The 20,894-nt window shown below is 46.8% G+C and overlaps 1 long non-coding RNA gene across 1 annotated transcript in view; it reads right to left on the bottom strand.

Annotated features, from left to right (window-relative positions):
• LOC146856527 (uncharacterized) overlaps nucleotides 1–20,894 on the bottom strand; it is a 1,813,942-nt gene that overhangs the window by 767,991 nt on the left and 1,025,057 nt on the right. The window contains exon 7 of the long non-coding RNA XR_014981506.1: nucleotides 8,802–8,936. This is a non-coding gene — a long non-coding RNA (uncharacterized LOC146856527). The remainder of the gene's footprint in view (nucleotides 1–8,801; nucleotides 8,937–20,894) is intronic.

Below are 20,894 nucleotides of genomic sequence, written 5' to 3' on the forward strand. Positions count from 1 at the left end.
GGGGGAAGGAACCTGCTGACTGCTTAGATGAAGCTTTAACCACCAAGTTTTCTGGTGAAGGATGAGATGATAAAAATGCCCGATCCCCAGGTACAGCCTTATAACACTTTGCAGCCGCTCTGGACACTCCCTGGGCAGAGATTGGCTTCTGCCAAACCTCCAAATGGTTCTGCCAAAGCTTTGTTGAATGGAAGCAAAGGCTCCACTGCCGAAGGGGAGTGCAGAACCTCAGTAAGCATGTTAGATTTGGCTTCCGCAATGGACAACTGTAGATCCAGAAGGTCAGCAGCCTTCCTTATAACCGAGTGGTATGAGGCCACCTCCTGAAAAGGAAGAGCTTTGGGAGAAGAGAGCTCCCACTCTGGTGAATTGTCCAGCCCACTGGCCTCCTGAAGACCTTCAAAGTCATCCACAGTATCCTGTATCTCCCCTTCCGCAGCTTGCTTCTGCTGTTCCTGGAATTCCTCCTCTTCCAGAAGCCTCTGAGCCTCCCTCCTTGATCATATCTTAGGAATCGGTGTAGGCGGCGCCAGATGCGGTGCCGCTGGCGTCAATGGAAGCAGTTCTGTAGCGGCTTGCGGCACCACACGAAGTCGAGATGGCGCCGTACCGGAGCCCGGCGGCGCCGAAGGGAAATCCATGCTTCCCTCCTGGGATGGAATCAGCGTTGAGAACCTCAGCGTCAGGAGAGCCCGAGATGGAGCCATCGGCATGAAGGGTGCCTGGCCATAATTTGGGGGAATGCCCAAATGATAATAAAGTGGTCCCACGGGGCCACGAGGCACGCCGGATGGGATGACCGCCCTAGCAAACATGCCATACATCGCATTTAGAAAATGCGACGGATCCACGCCGGGAGCTGAGAAAGGTGGGTATGGATCCGGAACCGCCTAGTCTAGAATAGGCCGAGGTCGTGAGGCGAGTTCTGGCTGTGGCACCAGGGACACCGAATCCGGGAAGCCGGAGGCTCAGGAGAAGCTTCCCTGGGCGCCAGAGAAACCCTCGACGTCGGAGAATGCACTGGAGTCACCTGCAGTGAAGGAGAAGACGAGATGTAATCCTTACTATGTAGCCGCTGGACTGGGGACACCGACTTCAGTGACTTGTCCTTCGAAGAGTGATGGTTGGACTCATGATGCCGCTTCGTCTTATGTTTTTTGGACGATCTTGAAGTGTGCGGAGTCGGCGACCTCGACTTGGTCCTCTTCTGACCTCTTTTCTCCTTCCTCGCCTGGGCTATAAACAACTTTGCCTCCTTTTCTTTAAGAGACTTTGGATTCATCCAACATGACGAGCATCCTTCGACGTCGTGGTCAGACGACCAAAGGCAATTGTCTGTGGGGGTCTGTGACTGACATATGGCCCCCACATTCCCTACAGGGTTTAAAACCAGGCCTTTTATTAGTAGCTATCGTGCAGAAACAGTTAACAGGCAACTGTAACAAAGTAGACTACAAAGAAATTGAGAGCCCTCAAAAAAATCGTTACGCGTCAACGGCGCAGAAAAAACGGGACTGTCGTCAGCATGCCGATGAAGTCTTCTTATGCCTCCGATGAAGCCATACGGAGTCGCGAACGGAGCCGTGCTACTGTGATGTCCTCGTCGACGTAAAACGGCTATGAAAAACGTTTCTGTGGAATGCTGCGCTGGGGTAATTCAAAAGGTGAGAAATACACGGGAAGATCTATCCATCAGAACTGAAATTATTGATTTTCTAGAGACCGCTTTCAACAATCTAACCTGACATGCGAATCCACCTACCCATGGTACACCACATCATCAGTTGATATAGTGCTGGACTATAAGCAGGGCCGTCTTTAGCGCTGGTAGCTCCCAGTGCAACAATCAGTTTTAGCATCCCTCCCCATGACCTCCTCCTCGGATTCCCTGACTACCACTGGGCAAAAGTGTCTCTCATCTCTCCATAGGCCCTCTCTCACATACATTTAATTTGTTTTAAAGCACAGGTAAAGGCTGGCTTTACAAGAATGGATATCTACCCAAACTAACCCTTTTTAGCAACATTAGGAATAAAAAATGAAAGACTGGGGGAAAAACCATAACATCTAACTATTTGATGCAGTTTGCATGCAGCTTTTTGATGAGAGTTCGTAACAGTCACTGTTCTATATTAGGGATGTATTTTATGTACTGTGGTAACACAAGGATCTCTGTGACAAAAGCAGTAATTCAATCAGCTCTCCATACATAATACAGATCTGTGATCTGCACAGGACGTGTTCTTTGCAGCGGGCATATTAACACTCTGAGCTACTTTATGCCACTAGACAAAACTCTGATTCCACTCTCTAAAACAAACATTCATCACAAAAGTTATCTTGACATTTTATTGCTGCCTGAAAGCTGCATGCACAAGGAACTCTACAGAATGTGTTTTGAAATCATAAATTATTGCTAAACACAGCGCCCACCAGCCCTAAGAAAAAAATCTTATCTTTTGGAGCAATGGATAAACGTAATTCCCTTTCAGGCTGAAGATATTGCATGATAAAAGAATGCACTTGTATTCAAATGTGGAGATTGCTTTAGAATGCATAGAGATGTTATAGACTAAATAAATCTGGTTATGGGGTACTTTTTATCATGACAAAAAGATTGAGACACGCACTCCCGGTGTTGTTAAAAATTGATACCAATGTAGCGTGCTACTGGGGATTCACTTTCTAATCCTCAAAGTGTGGAACATGTAAAACAACCAAGTAGCATCTCCTGATTAGGAGATGTCCCCCTGTGTACAGCTATGGGTCCCAACGAATGGGTAAGAGTTTGAAACAATAAAGTAATCTTCCCAGTGTGGTTTCTTGAGAATTTATGTTTATTCACATTATTCATTAAAGTTGACTGATTTCAATGGCGTCCTTGATTAGTAAACGAAACTCCATTTAAATATATATGCTTTTCTCTACATCAATCCCGATGCATTTCTGGCAACGGTGTGCCCTTCGTCAGGGGAAAACATCTGAAAATAAGGCCAGAAAAGATAGTGCTTACATGGAGAACGCACCCATTATGGGTGTATAATAATGTCATACAAATGAAATATAACCTTGTCTCCCACGTGTGCGAGAAACGAAAGTGAAAAAATAGAGTTATAGCAACCGATGCGGTAGGTCATAGCTCCGGAAAATAAACTGTGAAAGAACAGTGCTCATGGAAGCAGAATGCATGCAATCATTAAAAACACAAACGTTACAACGCAAAATATAAGTGCATCATCACATGTAAATGGGCAAAGTGTGTCTCAAAGATGCGTATAAACATGCTTAAATCAACAAGTGCATGTGCCCAGGGTGACGTGAACCTAGACTCATCCAGGTTGGCTGAAACACGGAGAACGATAGTGGGCCTTCATGGGAGAAAACAGACTCAAATGAACACCAGCGTGCACCAAGTACAATGCGAGCTTATACAAAAAACTCACTTAGTCCTCGCTCACGAATGTTTGCAGCACCCTAAGTGAACAACGAACAAAGGTTAATAAAAGTGACTACCGGCAAAACAACAAGATTCCAAAGGTGAATCCAACTAGCTAAGTGGTACTTACAAATGTATGAACTTTGTTCACGCAATCTGTGAAAGACGGCCGAAACCAGTCATCCAAGTAAGTGTGTGAACGGTGCAAACGACGTCTTACGCATTCGGCGATCATGTGACCCGGACATGATTATACGTGAAGGTGAAAGGTGATGGGTGAACGGGCGCCATGTTAGAGTGGAGGTCAGGTGAGGTAACATAATACCCAGATCTATGGAACATCATGCGAGTAGATCCAGTGAAAGTAAAGTAAAAGAGAAATACTAACAAATAACATGACAACTGTATAAATGAGCAAACGTAATCACCTAATGAAAGAGCAATAAAACATCCAATGGAACATTTAACAAGGTACATGTGACGTAAAAAACTTAAACGGCAAAAGTATAAAGAATTGGGAGCAAGGATATGCGAACAGTATAAGGATAACCAAAACAGTTTACGGATAACACAAGAATTCCATCCGGTCATTCAGTCCATTTGGCTTCATCGTGTTCAGAAAACGGATCCAGTGGTTCTCTCTCTGCAATAATCTATTATTATTGTCAATACCTTCTCTTTTGTCCACCACTTCAAGGACCAGAAATTTTAGTTGGCCGATATTAAAAGATTATTGCAGAGAGAGAACCACTGGATCAATTTTCTGAACACGATTAGAAGCCCACGGGCGGTGCACTTAAATGTCGATGTACCACATACCAAGGCTGCGAAGGCCTCAATCCCCCTCAGGCCCCTTTAAATCAATCACTAGACACTCTCTGCTCCTTTATCTCACTCTTGCAGGACTGCGCTCTCTCTTTTTGTGATGTTTTTTTCATCTTCCTCTTCCTCTGTCTTTCCACTTTGTGTGTGTTTCCTCTCCTGCTCCTGCTAAACGGCTGATGAGGAAAAATAAGTGCCTATACCCAAAAGTGAGTGCTAATCGCACCACCTGCAACAATTATACACTAGGACTTAAGCTGTAACTCACTGATAAGACCTAAGTGGGCAAAAACCAGTCTGGGGCTGCTTGTATTCCCGTCTGGAAGGGACCTGGCACTGCACTTTGATTTGGTCTGATCCTATTGGAGAAGGACCAAGACTGACTTGCATGAGGCTGGTCTCCACTTAGAATGGCAGCAGGTAGTGGGAAAAAAACAATGGACTGTAATGCGGTGCAGGTGACTGCCAGTGGCTGAGATTAACTAAAGCATCCCTCCCATCACTTTGTTATTTGTTGCAGCAAATATTCTGAGTGTACCATGAAAGCCCAGAGGGGACTCATGGGGTCGTTAAGCGAGAGGACTCAAGCTATGTGTCATAGACAAGGCCGAAGTAAGCATAAAGTGTGGGGGGGGGGGGGGTTGCTTGTATTGCTGTCTGGAAAGGCACTGGCCTGGGAATTCATGCTGGATTATTCCTACTGGAGCAAGATAAGAACTGATTTGCATATGGCTGCTCTATTTCTAGAATGGTGTTGTGGGTAAAACACGATAGACTGGAATGTGCCCAGCGTGAGCCATCAATTCATCGCTGTTGCCATGGGCCCTGGTACAAGGAATGTGGACCACTACCCCATGGTTTGGGACCCATCACACCTCAGGGCCCCAGGTGCCACTGCACCTGGGTCCCTGATAGCTGCGACCCTGAACTTATTCAATAGAAGGCTGACCCCAAAAAATGGGAGTCAGGAGTCACCTTTTAAAAAAAGAGCGGGAGCGCTCCCTGTGCTAGAGGCCTGCCAGAACAGCAGCACAAATTAACAGCCACGTGTGCTTAACAACTAGACACCCAAAGAGCAGTATAGAAAGAGTGAAAGGTAAAAAAAAGATATAACACACAACGCCCTCTGCGCAACCGAAACATGTGAATTTGGAACTTTTTTTAAATGCAGGCAGATTATGATATTCTAATTTGTAGCTATAACGCAGGCACAGCTCTGGTGAATTTCCTGCAGGTACTACGCAAGCGGTTACGCATACTATTAGGAGAAAAGGCTTAATATGAGGGCCAGTGCTTGCATGACATGGGGCAAGGGCCTTAGCACACCACAGAGAGATGGAACCAAATTACTACAAAAATAGGATGCGTCTGTGTAATGGACGAGCTCCAGCACGGAAAGCGATGCTTTGCATAAAGTGCTGAAAGTCCATGCATGCCCTCGGAGGCCCAGCATGGCTCACAGTTTGAGCAATGGAATTTATCATTGCTGGCCAGGTAGGCCGGGACATCAACATGTTGCATGATTGACTTGGCAGGATGTCCCCATGGTTTCAAGTTGGCGTCACACCTCACAGTGCTGTAGCCGAATAGTAATCCAAGCAGTGGCGTCACACCTCACAGTGCTGTAGCCGAATAGTAATCCAAGAAGCTTGTTAAGTGGGCCAATTATCTGTTCCTGAACTCTGGCCAGCAGTTAAAATAAAAACAGTAAGGCGTCATGTGAAAGCTAACTGAGTATATGGTACTGTCAATTTAATAAGGTTGTTAAAAAAAGAAAAAGACAGTGCTTAATTGAGCCGGTGGTTTTGGGTGCTTGGCACCGGCACTTAATTGTTCACACCAGCGCTTGAGACAGTCTGCCACAAGGTAGAGATGACCACAAATAACAGTTTATTTTTAATTTATTATACCTTTAAAATTATTATGCCGCCCAAGTCATTCTTATAGCTCTGTGGGCCTCAAATAGTCCACACTTGTAGGAGTGTGCTGGTGAGTACTTGTGTTGTTGCTATCATTGGCAGCACTGGCAGTGGCACTGTATGGTGCAAGCTGCAGAGGTCTCCTGACTATAGAGCCCTGACACGTATTTTATTTACAAATTAAGCACTGAAGACACTGAGTTGTGGTGATAGGGCTGCTTGGATAGGAAAAGTGCAAACCTCTTGGATGATGACTTGGGCCTGAATTCATTCATTCATTCATTCTGCCCCCCCCCCACACCTCCCCCCCCCCCCCCCCCCATTGGACCTGCCCTCCGCTCACAGTCAAGGCTCAGTCGCTGTTGCAGTATCCATGCATTAAAATACTGTTAACAGGGTCCCTCCCGACAGATGTACAAAACGTCTGCCACTTATAAGTTGTCAGGTATGTAGTGGTCACCTGGGACCTTTAGGATGGCTGTCCCAGAAAACTGGGGGGGCTCCCTCCTACCAGGGCTGTGGGGTCATTGACTGCATCCTCCTACACTAACTGAGGGCCCTAGCTGGGAGGATCACGTTTGCACATACTTGCCACTAATGGAAGAATCCCCCCAGCAGTGTGGGGGTTAACAGTACCCTGAACTGCTCGCCCGCAGTAAACCCACCGCGCGGAGATGCGGCGCGGTATGCAGTGTGATCCAGGGAGGGGCGGGCCCCGATGCCGGTTACATATGGCGCGGTCATTTGCACAACACATAAGCAAACAGTCGCCTTTCAGCACTTCATCCTTTCTGGTTAGATCTCGAGCAGTCATGGCGGGATCCTAGTATGTCCGAGACCGACGAGACCTCTGCACGGGACTTGCCTTATGTAGACCTCAGTATTGACTTTTTTGTAGCCCCAAATCATGCCGCTTTTTCCTGCTATGAAGAATGCATCGACGATAAAGTTAGATGTGTCATGTGGCATGATTATCATAGTACAAGTACAACACGCATGCGCTGTGTGCCGTCTTTATGAGAAATATACTCTGTGTGTGCACAGTTGAGAAACCACCACTAGAGGTGCGGCCTTCGTAATTGCACGTGGAACAGAATCCTGCCGTTGACAAATTCATAAATAGATTCTAATTGTAAAAGGAACATTCAAAATCGTCAATAAACAAAATAATTATTTATCTGTGCATGTACCACCATTACCTTAGGCAAAAACATAGCACACATGGGAAGGTAAAATTAAAGGAGAACATTGATAACTGGGTTATTCGACTGGAAAGAAATAGTCTCTTCGGCTCTGGTATACCGTTGATTAACAAAAGTATCCACCATGTTGCTAGGCCCATTTGTCAGGAGAGCAACTTGCAGTGACACTGCCCGTGGCTCTTGAGCACGAGTGTGTGAAAGGCAGGCACTTATTTTTAGGACTATTGTTAGTGAAGACCTTCCGATTGTAATAAAATTATACATATTATATTTGAGTATAGGTCCTTCAGCGCTTATCATTCATTGGTCAGCCAGTGTGCCATTCACATGTTTTTTTCGCCCTCCACAGCACACAGCCCCGGGGTACAGGATCAACCCACTCCAGTGATTGGTTTACCTCTCTGTGAGGGACAGGCGCACAACACCCATTGGAATCACAGGGCTTCATGAATGTGGGCCACTTTTTTTTTTAGCGTGCCCGGGCCGATTTTTAATCCCAATCCAACCCTGCACCCAGAATGTAACACTCATTTTAGGAAAGTGCTTGCTACACTTATTTTAGAACCTAACTTACAAACAAGTAGACCTTAAAAATGTAAGAAAAAACGTAGTGTCTCAATCCTGCCACTGTGAAAAATCAGTCTCTAATAAAATCCAAGAATCCAGTAACTTCGGGCCAAAAGTAAAATGAACAAACATGATTACCTAGATAATTTTTCTTAACCTACAAATGTGTACCTAGGGCAAAAACACAATGCACACACAAAGGATTTGGCAAAATAGCTTCACGTGAACATGCATATTTTTTGCAACGTCTACATTGCGTAAGAGGCAGAGAAATGCATTTAATCCAATGTTGCCACTGATAGTGTAATATCACATGCATTCTCACAAATATGTACCAGGAACGGGCCTGCAAAGGACACTGAAAGGCAATGAATGCTCTTAACCCCCACAAGCCACATCATTGTCATATAGCCAGGGCCACTGGAAATATGTGACTCTGCAGCTTTGTCTACATAATTATGGATTTGCTACACTTGTGAGACAACCCATCATCTGCTGCATAATTTGTATATTTTAACAACAGAAAACTGCCTGGCTCAAACGGATCAAAAGTTACTAAAAACCCAGGGTCGCTTGTTGCCACAGAGTAGAAGGCCCTTCGTAAAGCTTGACTAATCACATTTCAGGAGTTTATTGCTGTAAACTGGTACCAATGTCCTGCAACCTTGGCCCATATGATGTTAAGATACAAATGACGAAATAATGAACCAATGTTCCTATCACTCAATGTGCAGCATTACACAGACAGATTTTTGCCTTGTCATGCTGCATAATTTACTCAAGCACGTAGCTTAATTTGGTCTTCTCCTGCTGCATAATTCCAGTGACCGTGAACATAGTACAATGCCCACTTACCGCAGCTTCCACGCCCAGCAGCACAGCTGGCCATGCTGGTTCAATGCTTTCCTGAAATGCTGACACAGGAGGTCCAAAGTCAGCATCACGCTCTTCAGAATTGATCAATAAATCAATCATTAACCTTATTTATGCCTAGAAAGACCATAAAAGAGCAACATAAATACACAAGAGCAGAAATACATTAAAAACAAGGTAAAAATACAAGACATGTAAAAAAGCAGCAATATTTAAGTACATAAGCTTCATGTCACAATACATACAATACATATGGGTGGCACACACATCTCTAATTACACACATTTAGCAGCCAAGGGCAGTGAAGCAATTTGCACCGGAGCAGACACAGCGGCGGCTCCTCCGCTAAGGCCGGGGAAGGTCGCCCCACTGCTCGCAGAGCAATGGAAGCGGAAAAATTAACAATATTGTTATTATCATTTTATTTTTTGTATCGCCAGGTTAGGGCGGGCAGGGCGGGACTTGGTGCCAGTGACGTGATGGTGTGGCCGGCCATCTTGGCCTGACCAAATCGTCATGCGGACTTTACATGTTATTCATGCAGGCTGCATTGCAGCCTGGGTGAAGAACATGCCCAGGGCCCCATTCCCTGGCTGAGCACCGAACCACGGCGCTCAGACCAATCACAACGCTGCATTGCAGCATTGTGGTTGGCTTAGGGAAACCACTCACAACGCTGCATTGCAGCATTGTGATTGGCTTAAAGGAGCCTGGGTGCTTCCTGGTTGAGGAGGGGAGAAGAGACGATGTGGGGGAGATGGAGAAGAGACGAGGGGGTCAGGTAAGTGGGTTTTTTGATTGGGCCCCACAGACATATACTGACCCTGTGGGGTGTAATTTTCAGACAGTGGGAGGGACACATTCAGCAGGGCCTCCACATTGTCTGCTTTCATTCTGAGCAGCAACAGGCAGACAAAGAGGGGGGCTTTCATATTTTAGATTCCAGCTGGTCCAAAATCAAAGGTCGAAGTGAATGCAATGAAGGTTGGAACATAGGAAACAGCTCGTTATCACTTCACAAGTACTTAAGAGAGGCGTGTGTTTGACTTTGTTCATACCCTGTGTATAAGACACGTGCATACACTGTAAGAATCGCCAGATGTGTTGGTCTGTCCCAATATTTACACAAACAGTTTAAATTCCACTGTTTTGTGCATTTCTTTTATAGCGCTACTCATCCTAATCAAGGGTGTCAGAGCACTTTACATCACCCATACACGTCATGCATTGAAAATAAATCATGCTTGGGTACATCAATGCACAGGATGTGTTACATAAAACAGTGAGGGTTACGAAGTCTAAGAGTCGCATGCCCTGCGTAGCTCACTGGCTATAATAGAAGGATTACAATGTAATAAAAGGATCTGATAATGATGTCACTTGCATACTGCCTTTCTTGGTTACTCCCCCACTTCTGTTTTTGGGACTTGGCCCTGGATGTTGGCTGCAGACGGTAGTGAGTGAGCGTTTCCCACGGGACCCTCTGCTGACACAAACATGAGCTATGCACCTCGCGTGGCCTCGCCTGTATATTAAATGGCGCCTCTGCAAGTGTTCCACGAACGCACCCGAATTAAAAACATGGCTTCGTTGGGAGTACAGTTTTAGGGTAGAACGGGTCATCGTGAATGATTTTTGTTTTTAAACAAAACAAAAACCTCTTGCTAGTTGAAATGTCATTGCGGGCGCTTCCTTGAAAAAATATATCACTTTAGATATTAAAAACAAAAATTCAAAAATAAAATACAGTGGCTGCTGTTGAAAGCTGTGATTTTCCCCAACTATTATGTAACGATATACATCAGGGAAAAGCAGCTACAATTGACGGGCACCGAGAAAAATACCTTTCGGTTTTAGACTATTAACATTTTGGCTGACTTTTCCATTTAATGCCAAGCTTCCCATAAGGCCTAGTCTAAGGAGAAAATAGAATGTTCTTTGTATTTCTTTACGGTAACATTTATTTGTAACAGGTTCAAAAACGTGTACTCGACTCCCAGATTTGGAGCCGTATGTGTTAAGCCACAATTTGAAAACCAAAACTAATTAATTTAGTCAGTTCTCGATTCAAGTTAAACTAAATTATAAATATTAAAATATTTTTTGAAAGTACAATATTAGTTGTGTTTAAAAGGCGACGAAATCCGACGGACGTTACAAAATCCTTAGATGTCAATGTTGTCAATAAAGTAGTTTATTTTTCTTACCAAAACACTTATATTTAAGTTGCAAACAAACAAAACATTAAGCATGGTCTCGCTCAGTTACGATACAATATGTAGATCAGTATGATAAGACATATACGCATACAAATAATTAAAAGATGTCGCACACTTCGATGACCCCGAAGCAGACGGACATTTTGAAGCAAATGCAACACTATGGGCCAGATGCATCAAAGGGTTTTGCCCATTCTGTGTCTATGGGAAAATGTGTTGATGCATATGGCCCTAAATAATGTCAGAATGTTAACGTATTGTTCTTTTCTCTGTAGTGACTCCCGCTCTCCCTGAAACGGGGATTAGAGTGCTACATTTCTGAACTAACGCCGTGACCGGAACCAGACTGGACCTTTGACAGGAAGTACCCTCACACTTACATGTGAACCCGCTCATCCTGCCCCCGGGGAGGGGGTCTGGCCGGTATGATCGATTCTTCCTCGTGAGGACAGGTAAGAGGCGACCCGAGACCCCCAGGCGTGTCCCACTCGAGTTCTCCCTCAAACATCCAAATACAGCAAGTGCGCTGTGCTTTGTCAGACGTGCGGTAAATATGTGGCAAATGTGGATTATCAACTCACCCTGCCTTTCTTAACGGCAATTTTGTTTTAATACGAAAGTAAAGAAAAGCGAGGTGTCATTTTGTAAAGGATTCATTTAGAGATAACTCATTGAAGTCTCCGGTGAGCGTTCCAAGGTACCTTTGGATAAAGTCAGGCTGAAGCAACTATAAGACAGCCGAGTGTTTGAGGTGCAGGAGAAAATGAATACGAAATGATAAAATGCTGGTTCAGTTTCCATAACCCCGACCTGAAACAGGTCAATTTCAAAATTGCAATACCCACAGTTTTGTGATTAGGAACTCCGAGGTGACTTGCAATTGCCCTCTGATAAGGAAGGCGTACTTTATTCCTTATAATACATGTTCACACCATAACCCCTCCCACAAAACACCTAAATCCTTAGCACTGTGCTCTTTCATAAAAAGAAATGGAATGTTTGTAAACATGAATAATACAATTAGCATATCTAATGCAGAATTAAACACATCATAAAGCAGTTAGATAGTTGGGGCAAAAATATACTAAAATCTGTTTCATGCAAGGCAGACTTTAAAAAAAACTGTACCTCATAAGTATAAGCATGCAGAAACATTTTATTTTTTCAATTACTAGCTACATTGTGAACATTCAAAATAAATAAATATGTTGCCATAAATAGGTCCTTATTGACTTTCAAACGTTCGGCTGGAAAAAACAAGAGCAGAGTAGGGAGAACCCGTAGCTGTTTCCTTTCTTAAGCGCAGCTTTAACTGTCCCCCTTGGCCTGCCTTCTCCCTGGGCTGCGGGCTCTGGCAGCAGGCATTGAACGGTAATACATTATTACAGGTGAGCAGCTACCTCATTTGTTTATTACAGGCAATAGGGGCTTCACAAATCGCTTGTGATAAGTAAATTAGAGGCAGACGTTCATATATGGAGTATAGGCTCCCGGGATCTACCCGTCCCCTCTATGTTATGAGCAGAGGTGAATGAGTGAGTGTATCCTTCCGCGGCGTGCGTATCTAAGTTTGCATGACTTACCGCCCTAGTTTATGTTTTGTTACAGCACGTTCAGTGCTTTGGTTTGAGCAGCTAAATGTCAATTATTATTGAACAACCTCAATCGGAGGATATTCCAAATAACACATTCGATGTACTTGTTTGACTAATGCTCTTAGGGAATCAGTAGGCAGCTGGTGTCAACATGAAGTTATATTTGTGAACTTAGGTGGAACTTGTACAATGAGAAAAGAATGAAAACCGTGATCTCGATAATGCCGCCTGGAAACATGGGTAAATATATTTTGTGTTATAAATTAACATTATAGTTGGTTACACACTTTAGGAGATGTCGATACATTGTGTATGTGTTGATTTAATTAAATCATATTTGACTGCATTGTGCTTCTATAAACGAAATAAAAGGCTTCAAGGACAAAGCAAGCGGCCGCGGTTGGTGTTTTGTGACGTCACAGCGCTGGAGTCCGCCGCACAGGATGTTTTCTTTCTGTGGTCACAAAGCTCTGCATCACAGCTGGTGTGTTGTGATGACACAGCCGATTAAACTATCATCTAGGCGCTCTGTGACGTCACAAAGGAGCAAGCGGCTGCCACGGAGATGCTTTGTGACGTGCGAAAGCATCATCCCGCCACAGACCGGCTTTGTAACGTCACAAGACGGGGAACTTTCATTCACGTGCTTTGCGGGTCCCCAGCCCTTGGAAAAAGTTGCTTTAATAAATGCTTCCTTCTCCTTCCGGGCACAGGATGGACACCAGACAATTAGCTTTTCTTCGTACAAAAGGGACTGCAGCATTTCCAAGATATTTAGTCGGTGGAAGGGTAAATGGTGTACACGTGAGAACGAATTAGATATATACAAACACAGCATCAAAATGTGTGTATGATCAGAAGCGGGAAGCCACTTGAAGTGTAAGAGTTTTGTTTTTGTGTGAGAATTGCTCAGTGACTCGCAAACCGTGAACGTCCCCCGATGGTAGAATAACACACCACGAGCCCCGGATTCAGTGTGCTGACACACTGGCAGCTCGGGACCGCGGGCACGGCCAGCCAAGTGTGGCAGGAGGACTGCTGACGTCACAAGTCGACGTCACACCTCGCTCCGAAAACAAACACACGTTCGGATTTCGAAACCTTTTGGAGTGGGGAGTTGAGAACAGGACCCAACATACCCGAATCCGATGGTCGCCCCAGAAGAGGGGGTTCCACGCTTCCAACCCTGCCACAGGTGACCCCCAGGAGTGCGCAGATGGACGGGACTCCCGGCCTGGGACGGAGACGGTTCACTTGCAGCAGGTCTCCCTCTGGCACAGAGGCTGGCAGTGCTCCTGGCCCTGGACGAGAGAGAATCAGAGGGGAGGTCTAAAAGGACGTCGACGTGACTTTGTGAATGCAACTTCCGTTGAATTAAAGTGCAATGATGACCACGGTCATTTCTCGCAGATGAAGATTTCAATTTCGTTCCATTTTATTGGGCACGAATTCACAACGGAACGTAAGAGTACTACAGGAGCACTACAGGAGCACTACGGGAGCACTACAGGAGCACTACAAGAGCAGTACAGGTCTACAGGATCCCCGTAAAAGGCCTTTCTAAAGTAGCCTTATGGTGTTGTGGCGTCCTGCAGGTGCCCTCTCATGCTGCTGTCCGAATCCCCCCTCCCCTCTAGAGCTGGCTGGTGGACAACCGCACCACTTGACACATCGAGGGCACCCCCAGCAGACCGTCACTCCGGCAGGTGAGGAGGGGCTCCTCACGCAGGGAGTGGCGCATGGTGGGCGCCGGGCCTGAGTTTGGACTCAAGACTCCCCCTTTCATCCCATGTTCACCTGTCCTACAGCGCACATCCGTGCAACTTATAGTGTGGGATATTGTACGGCTGCGTGGAACAGGGTAAAAATACATCCCAGGTCGCCTCTAAGGGATGTAAACACAAATGTATACACAAGTTTATTAGAAGAGCTCATATCCGCAAGGTCTAGAGCGAGGTGAAGGCTGTGTGCCGCGTAACAACCACGTTCCAATATTCTTTGAACTTTAATGTTGTTTACTAAGAAGATGAGAAATGCTCAGTTAACAAGAGATTCGCGCGCGCCCTAGTGTGATCACTCGCAATCCCCCCAGGCACCGGCGCGGGGCTTTTAACAGCAGTCACACTAGAAGGAGAAGCGTGGGGTGCACCACAATCTCTTCTCCTCCAGGGATATTTATCACTAAGACTTTTTTCAGAACTCCGGAAGTCTACAAAACGCAACGCGGGTCTTTATGAAGCACTTAAAGGCGGCCCATTAAATCACCCAATGGAAGCGCACACCATAATAGTCCTACAAAGCAGGTGTGGGATATTTCCACAACCAGCAAATCACCCTTGTCACCTTTTTGCATCTTTCTCCCATGCAATATAATTGGAAGTCACCAGACATGTGGCAGCCGACGAAGTAACATGTTCTATTTTTAACACGACGCAAATAAACTTGTTGACATGAACGCACGAGCGAGGTTGCGTCAGAGACGCGGAAACTGACCCGGCTCCCCTTGAATTCTGCGAGACTGTTGGAGTGCAAGGACTGTTTACTTTCACGTGAGTCTTCGACCGACAACCAGAAAGAAACCCCAACCCCTAATTCCAAAGCCAACCCGTGATCGGATAGAAGAGCGAGGGGCTACACTGCAAGGTGCAAAGTGACACACAACTCTAGAGCCACAGCTGGAGTTTGGCCAGAATTAAAGACGCAAACTTTTAATTAAAAAGAAAGGGGATTGGAGAACAATTCTGTAACAAAAATACACGACGAGCCATGCCAAAAAAGAACAGAAAGGGGATGTAAAACATACAGGGGTCAGCGTACGGGTGTTTATTGACATTAACCGACCGAGTGCCAGGGATGCAGCGTGCTTCCAACGGGGCAGGGAGGTCCTCGGCCCTTTGAGGACGCACCGGCCGTCTGCCTGGGACAATGGCTCTCCCGCAGCAGACAGGGCCCTCCCCTGTGAAAGGTGCTTAATTGGTAGTAAACAGCCGCACGTCCTGCAATAAGATGCCTGTGGCTGCCCCGCTTCCTCCCGGCTGCAGGTACCAGAAGCCTCGCATGCGTGCGACCTTCAACGAGCAAAGTTGTAAACAGGAACGACGCTTGAGAAGCCTTTCACCGCAGTCTCGAGGGCAGAATCTCCCCAGGGTACATCCAGCTATCAGAAGCCTCACAGCGCTTAAAAAGACAAGAGGTGACCAAGCGCTTGCAAATATTCTGGCAGGGGCCCACGCACATACCGTGCTTCCTGACTGTCCTTCAATCACACGTGGAGCAGGAGGAATATGCACCTCGAAGCAGCTGGCAGGAGGCCCAGAGAGAGAACAGAATGGGAATCAGATTGGCTTACTTAGTGTTTCCGGCTCGGACACTGGTTCGCAGTTAAACTCTACAGATTCACACCAAGCAGCGCTGGAGAGAGTTTTTGTTGGAAAGTGTCCTCTTTCTTGCATGGTATGCCCCCACTTTTTGCTGAATTGCTGATGTGCTTTGACTGAGTGTGCCCTGGGCTCCTACCAATCAGGTGCCCAGGGCCTGTGTTCCTTCCCTAAAACTGCATTGAAGCCTAAACCCAATTGGCATCTCTAGCCACAGGCCAGCCCCTGGTAAATGGTACCACAGGTACCCAGGGCACTGTGAACAGAGAAGGCCCCTAAGTGCTGCAGCACTTATTGTGACACTCACACACGCCTTTGCAGATTGAGTGCCTTGGTGCAGAACAAAGTGAAGAGTCGACATGGCACACATCCCTGTGAGCCATGCCCACAAACCACTGCCCTGGCATACAGTAGTCACCCCACTAGCTGGGTGCCCTATGCAAGTGGTGAGGGTACAGGAGCATGAACCTTGTATCCCTACAGTGCCCAAGTCCATTCCTGGGCACTGTAAGTGCAGGGCTGCCATTAAGAGTATATGGTGCTGGGAGTTTGTCATTACGAACTCCACAGCACCATAATGGCTACACTGAAGTCTGGAAAGTTTGGTATCAAACTTCTCAGCACATTAAACCCACACTGATGCCAGTGTGGGATTCAATGTAAAATGCACGACAGAGGGCATCTTAGAGATGCCCCCTGAAACTCGACCAACTCCCAGTGACCTGACTGAGTGGCTGTGCAGGATGCCACCACCAGAAATGTTCCTGGACTAGGCCTGGGCTAAAATTCCGTTCCGCTCGCGGAAATTGCGATAATTTGACATTTTCGCGTTCCGCGGAGAGCGCGAAAATGTCAAAATTTCCGCAATCCGCATTTTACCGGAAATTTTTTGCTTGCTCGCGCTGTAAAATAATACATTCTCGCGTGCACGCGATCGCCTTACCTGAATCCCCACGTTCGCCGACAAGATTTCCCGATCCGGTCGGGTTCTCCACGAGATGTTGGATTGTTGGTAGCCATTTGCGCTGTCTCGCGACGGTTCGCGCCCGCAGTAACGTCATTCGTCGCGCGATCACGTCTTTCTTCTCGCGATCATGCATTGCAAGACAAGTGAAAACAAGATGGCCACGCCCGCGAGCAACCGCATGGGTAAGTTGGCAAGCCGCGACCACGCAGAAAATACCGCGAACGGGCGGGAAAAAAACTTCCGCCTCCTCGCTATATTTCCGCGTGTTTGCGGAGATTTTTAACATTTTCGCGATAATTTGCGAAAGGGAATTTCACAAATTCCGCCCACCCCTATTCTGGACCCCTGGGTCAAGAGCTTGCTGCTCTCGGGGGCCTGAAACAATGCACATCCTGGGACAATGTGCCAAGCCTCCTCCCCCAGGATGGGCAAGGTTCACGAAGGAGAAGCTTCAAAGGCATACCGCCTTTGTGAGCCTCTCCAGACCATTTGCAGCTTTCAGCAACTGGTCCCCACTGGTTCTACCCCCCACTTTGGGCGGGAAAAAACAAGTGAGGTGTGCCCACCTCTGCCAACTCCACCCCGAGGCGAGGTGAAGCACAACTTTGAGTCCCCGCCATCTTGAGGATGGGGGGACCCAGCCAACCAGGGACAAGCTCCTGCCCCCCTCCCACTGGAGAGTGGCAGAATTGGGGGTGTACCCACCCCAGGGAAGGGACTCATTGGTTCCTGCCCTTTACCTACCTGTAACGCCCCTAAATTTAGTATTTAGGGACTCCCTGAACCTTCCTTCCTCAGATCCAGCAACCACAAGAAAAAGAAGAGAAGAAGAAGGCCGAGAAGCCGTGCAGAGCTAACAAGAGGACAACGCCCACTGACTTGGCCCCAGCCCTACAGGCCTGTGTCCCCCTCAACCTGCAAAACCCCGGTGTGTCCAGCGGACAGCAACCTCAGAAACCCCAGAGGACCTGCCTGCCTTCACTTTCCAAGCTGTTTCTCCCGTGAACACCGGACGTGTTTGAACTGCAGCTTCTGGTGTCAGCCAGGACCTGCGAATCCAGCCCACTCTACGCTCGCCAAACCCGGCCAGAGCTCGAGTGGAAAAATACCACGAGGAGGTCCCCCGGGCGATCCTGACCCGAGACCCGGCGATCCCTGACCTGCCTCAAGCCTCCTGATGATGCCTGCAGCCTCAATCCAGAGGACCCCCTACCGCGACCAGAGTGGGTAAGAATATCCGACGTTCCAAGGCACCCCTGCACCCGACGCCCCACGACCTTGTGTGTCCAACCCAGCGGTTCCTAACCAACTCTCAGCATCCCAACTTACCCCTCTAAGTGGTTGTCACTCCTGGAAGATCCTCGTCCCCGAGCCTGCAGTGTTTCTTTGTCCCGGAGAATCTCCATTGCAATCAACAGGGCACCCGACCTCAAAACAGCACCCTGCACCCGGCCGCCTTAGTGCCGCTGAGGGTCCCCTTTTGGTGCTAACTAGGTCTCCAAATTGCCCTGAGCTTAACCCTAGGAGCTTTGCTCCCACAACCTTGTGGCCTGCTTTCCAGCAGCCACCAACCAGAGTCCCCCTATCCTCCATAGGATAACATTGGGCCTCAACACACTGCACCCGGCTGCCCAAGTGCCACTCGGGGTGCAACAACAGTGCATCACTGACCCTGGGAGACCCCTGAGTCTTGCCCCAGAACCCTAACTTCAAAGACCGAATACTTACCTTGAAACCGATAACCTGTTTTTCCTCATAGGATAACATTGACATTTTTTCTACCAAAAAGTTTCTGAGTGTCGACTTTTGAAAACTAAGAATATTCCTTAAAAATTGAACAAATCACCTAACCAAATTTTCTCAACTGTTTGCAGGAAAGGTCCCAGTGCTGAACCCAAGTGTCCAGCACGGAGTAAGAAAAGTAACTAAAAAGTAACTTACCTGTGAATTGAATTTCCTTCCATAGGATAACATTGGGGGTTCTTTGTGAAAAAGTTTCTAAGTGTCAACTTTATTCTTTAAAAATCGTACAAACTACAAAAACGTAATTACTTACCTGTTTTAAGTAGATGTCCCAGTGCTGAATCTAGGAGTCCAGCACTGGATTACAAAAATAACGCAAAAGTAACTTGCCTGCTAAGTGAATTTCCTCCCATAGGATAACATTGGTGATTCTATGTGAAAACGTTTCTTAGTGTCAACTTTTGAAATACAATAATATTCTTTAAAAATCGTACCTCTAAATAAAACAAATTTACTCAACTGTTTACAGTTAATGTCCCAGTGCTGAATCTAGGATCCAGCCCTGTGTTAGCAAAAGTAACCTGAAAAGGAATTAATTGCATTTTTCTTAAAAAGCCTATTCATGTGAATGTACTATACCTGCTAAGTGTTGCAAACGGTTTACTTAAACTGTAACCAAAACCAGTACAAGTTATACTGCAATTTTGAACTGTGTTCATACAAGTAATTTACTACTGCAAAATATTTATATGCTTACCTGTACCAGGCTTGCTTGGTTCTAGAAATAAAACAACAGTATGTTTTTAATACAAAAACAATTGGCCTAGAGTTCAGTTCTTGAGTGTGTGAATTCATTTGCTGACTGAGTGTGTACATCAAATGCTTAACACTGTCCTCTTATATTACCTTTTTCCTCGACCAAGCTACCACTTTAGAGAGAAAAGTTCTATCCAACTTTAACCTCTGCCAAACCTCTGGAGACCCTTGGACTCTATACACACTGTACCTCACTTTGGTGCAGTATATATAGAGCCAGTTTCTTACAGTTTTCTTATGAAGAGTTCTGCATTTATGTTGTCATTGGCATGTGATATGTAAATGTACTGATTGTGTATTATTCACGCTTAGACTGACTACAGCCAAAGTTGGGGAGAATGAATCACAGAGGTCTCAATACCAGAGTCTCAGGAATAATGTCTCAGAGACCCTCAATCACACGTTCAGTCTGTGGTGACCCGACGGCTCGGTGTGACAAGCGCGAAATATAATGAAGCGCGCACTTAGGACTCGGACCCCCGGGCACGCCCCCCCGTTGGTACTCATCGAAGAAGTAAACGGGACGGCAGCATCAACTACTTCCGGGTCAGCAACGTGACGTCACTTCCGGCCGGAGCCGGCACTCCGAGGGGAGGGGGGCGAAGGCCTATTTAGGGCAACTGGCCCTTGTCCTCGCCCTCTCTTTCTTTCTGCACCGGCCTCGGAATGCAGGGGGCTCCGTTAATCTGGCAGGTCGTTGAGTTTCGCGTCGCTAGAGGATCTGCGCTCGTGGACGGTAGAGGATCGGCGCGCGTGGAAGTTGATGGACGAGTGGAGCGAAGGCAGTGCGGCAGGTTAAGAAAGTGGAGAACAGCGGAGTTCCCTGTAGAGCTGGAAGTGCGGCGCCGCTTAGGAAGAGGTGATTTAGCCATGGTGTACTGGGGGTGCAAGGAAGTAAACGGAACGGGGTTTTTTGCGGTTGTGTTGCAGGGCAGTCGCAGGGGAAGCCTTAGATTGTTTGGTAGGGGAAGGGGCAATTAGATCAGGTGTCTCTTCACGCCGATGGTTCCAGCGGCTTGCCAGTGCGCGATGGATTTAATAACACGCGGGAAAGGAGTGTCCGCTTTCACCCCTCGGTTCATTTGGTACTGTGTATACTGTGTTTTGTACATGCAGCGCCGGCCCAGGCTTAGCGTTTGTGGCTGCTCAACATTAGGTGATCCAAGACAGGAATGTTCCCTTGTGGGGAGTGAGAACAGGAGAGCACCGGCTAGATTGCGGAGTTATCTAAGGGGGGGCAGGCAGCTGCAGAGAGTTGTCCTCCGGTTTGGCGTGGGGGTTGAGGTTGAGCCTTGTGAATTTGGGAGCGGTGCCCAACCTCGCTCTGTGCGGCCAAGTGGGGCAGTTCACTGTTTATG

The sequence above is a fragment of the Triturus cristatus genome, chromosome 4_1 (assembly GCF_964204655.1).
Source record: "Triturus cristatus chromosome 4_1, aTriCri1.1, whole genome shotgun sequence".
Classification (NCBI taxonomy): Eukaryota; Metazoa; Chordata; class Amphibia; order Caudata; family Salamandridae; genus Triturus; species Triturus cristatus.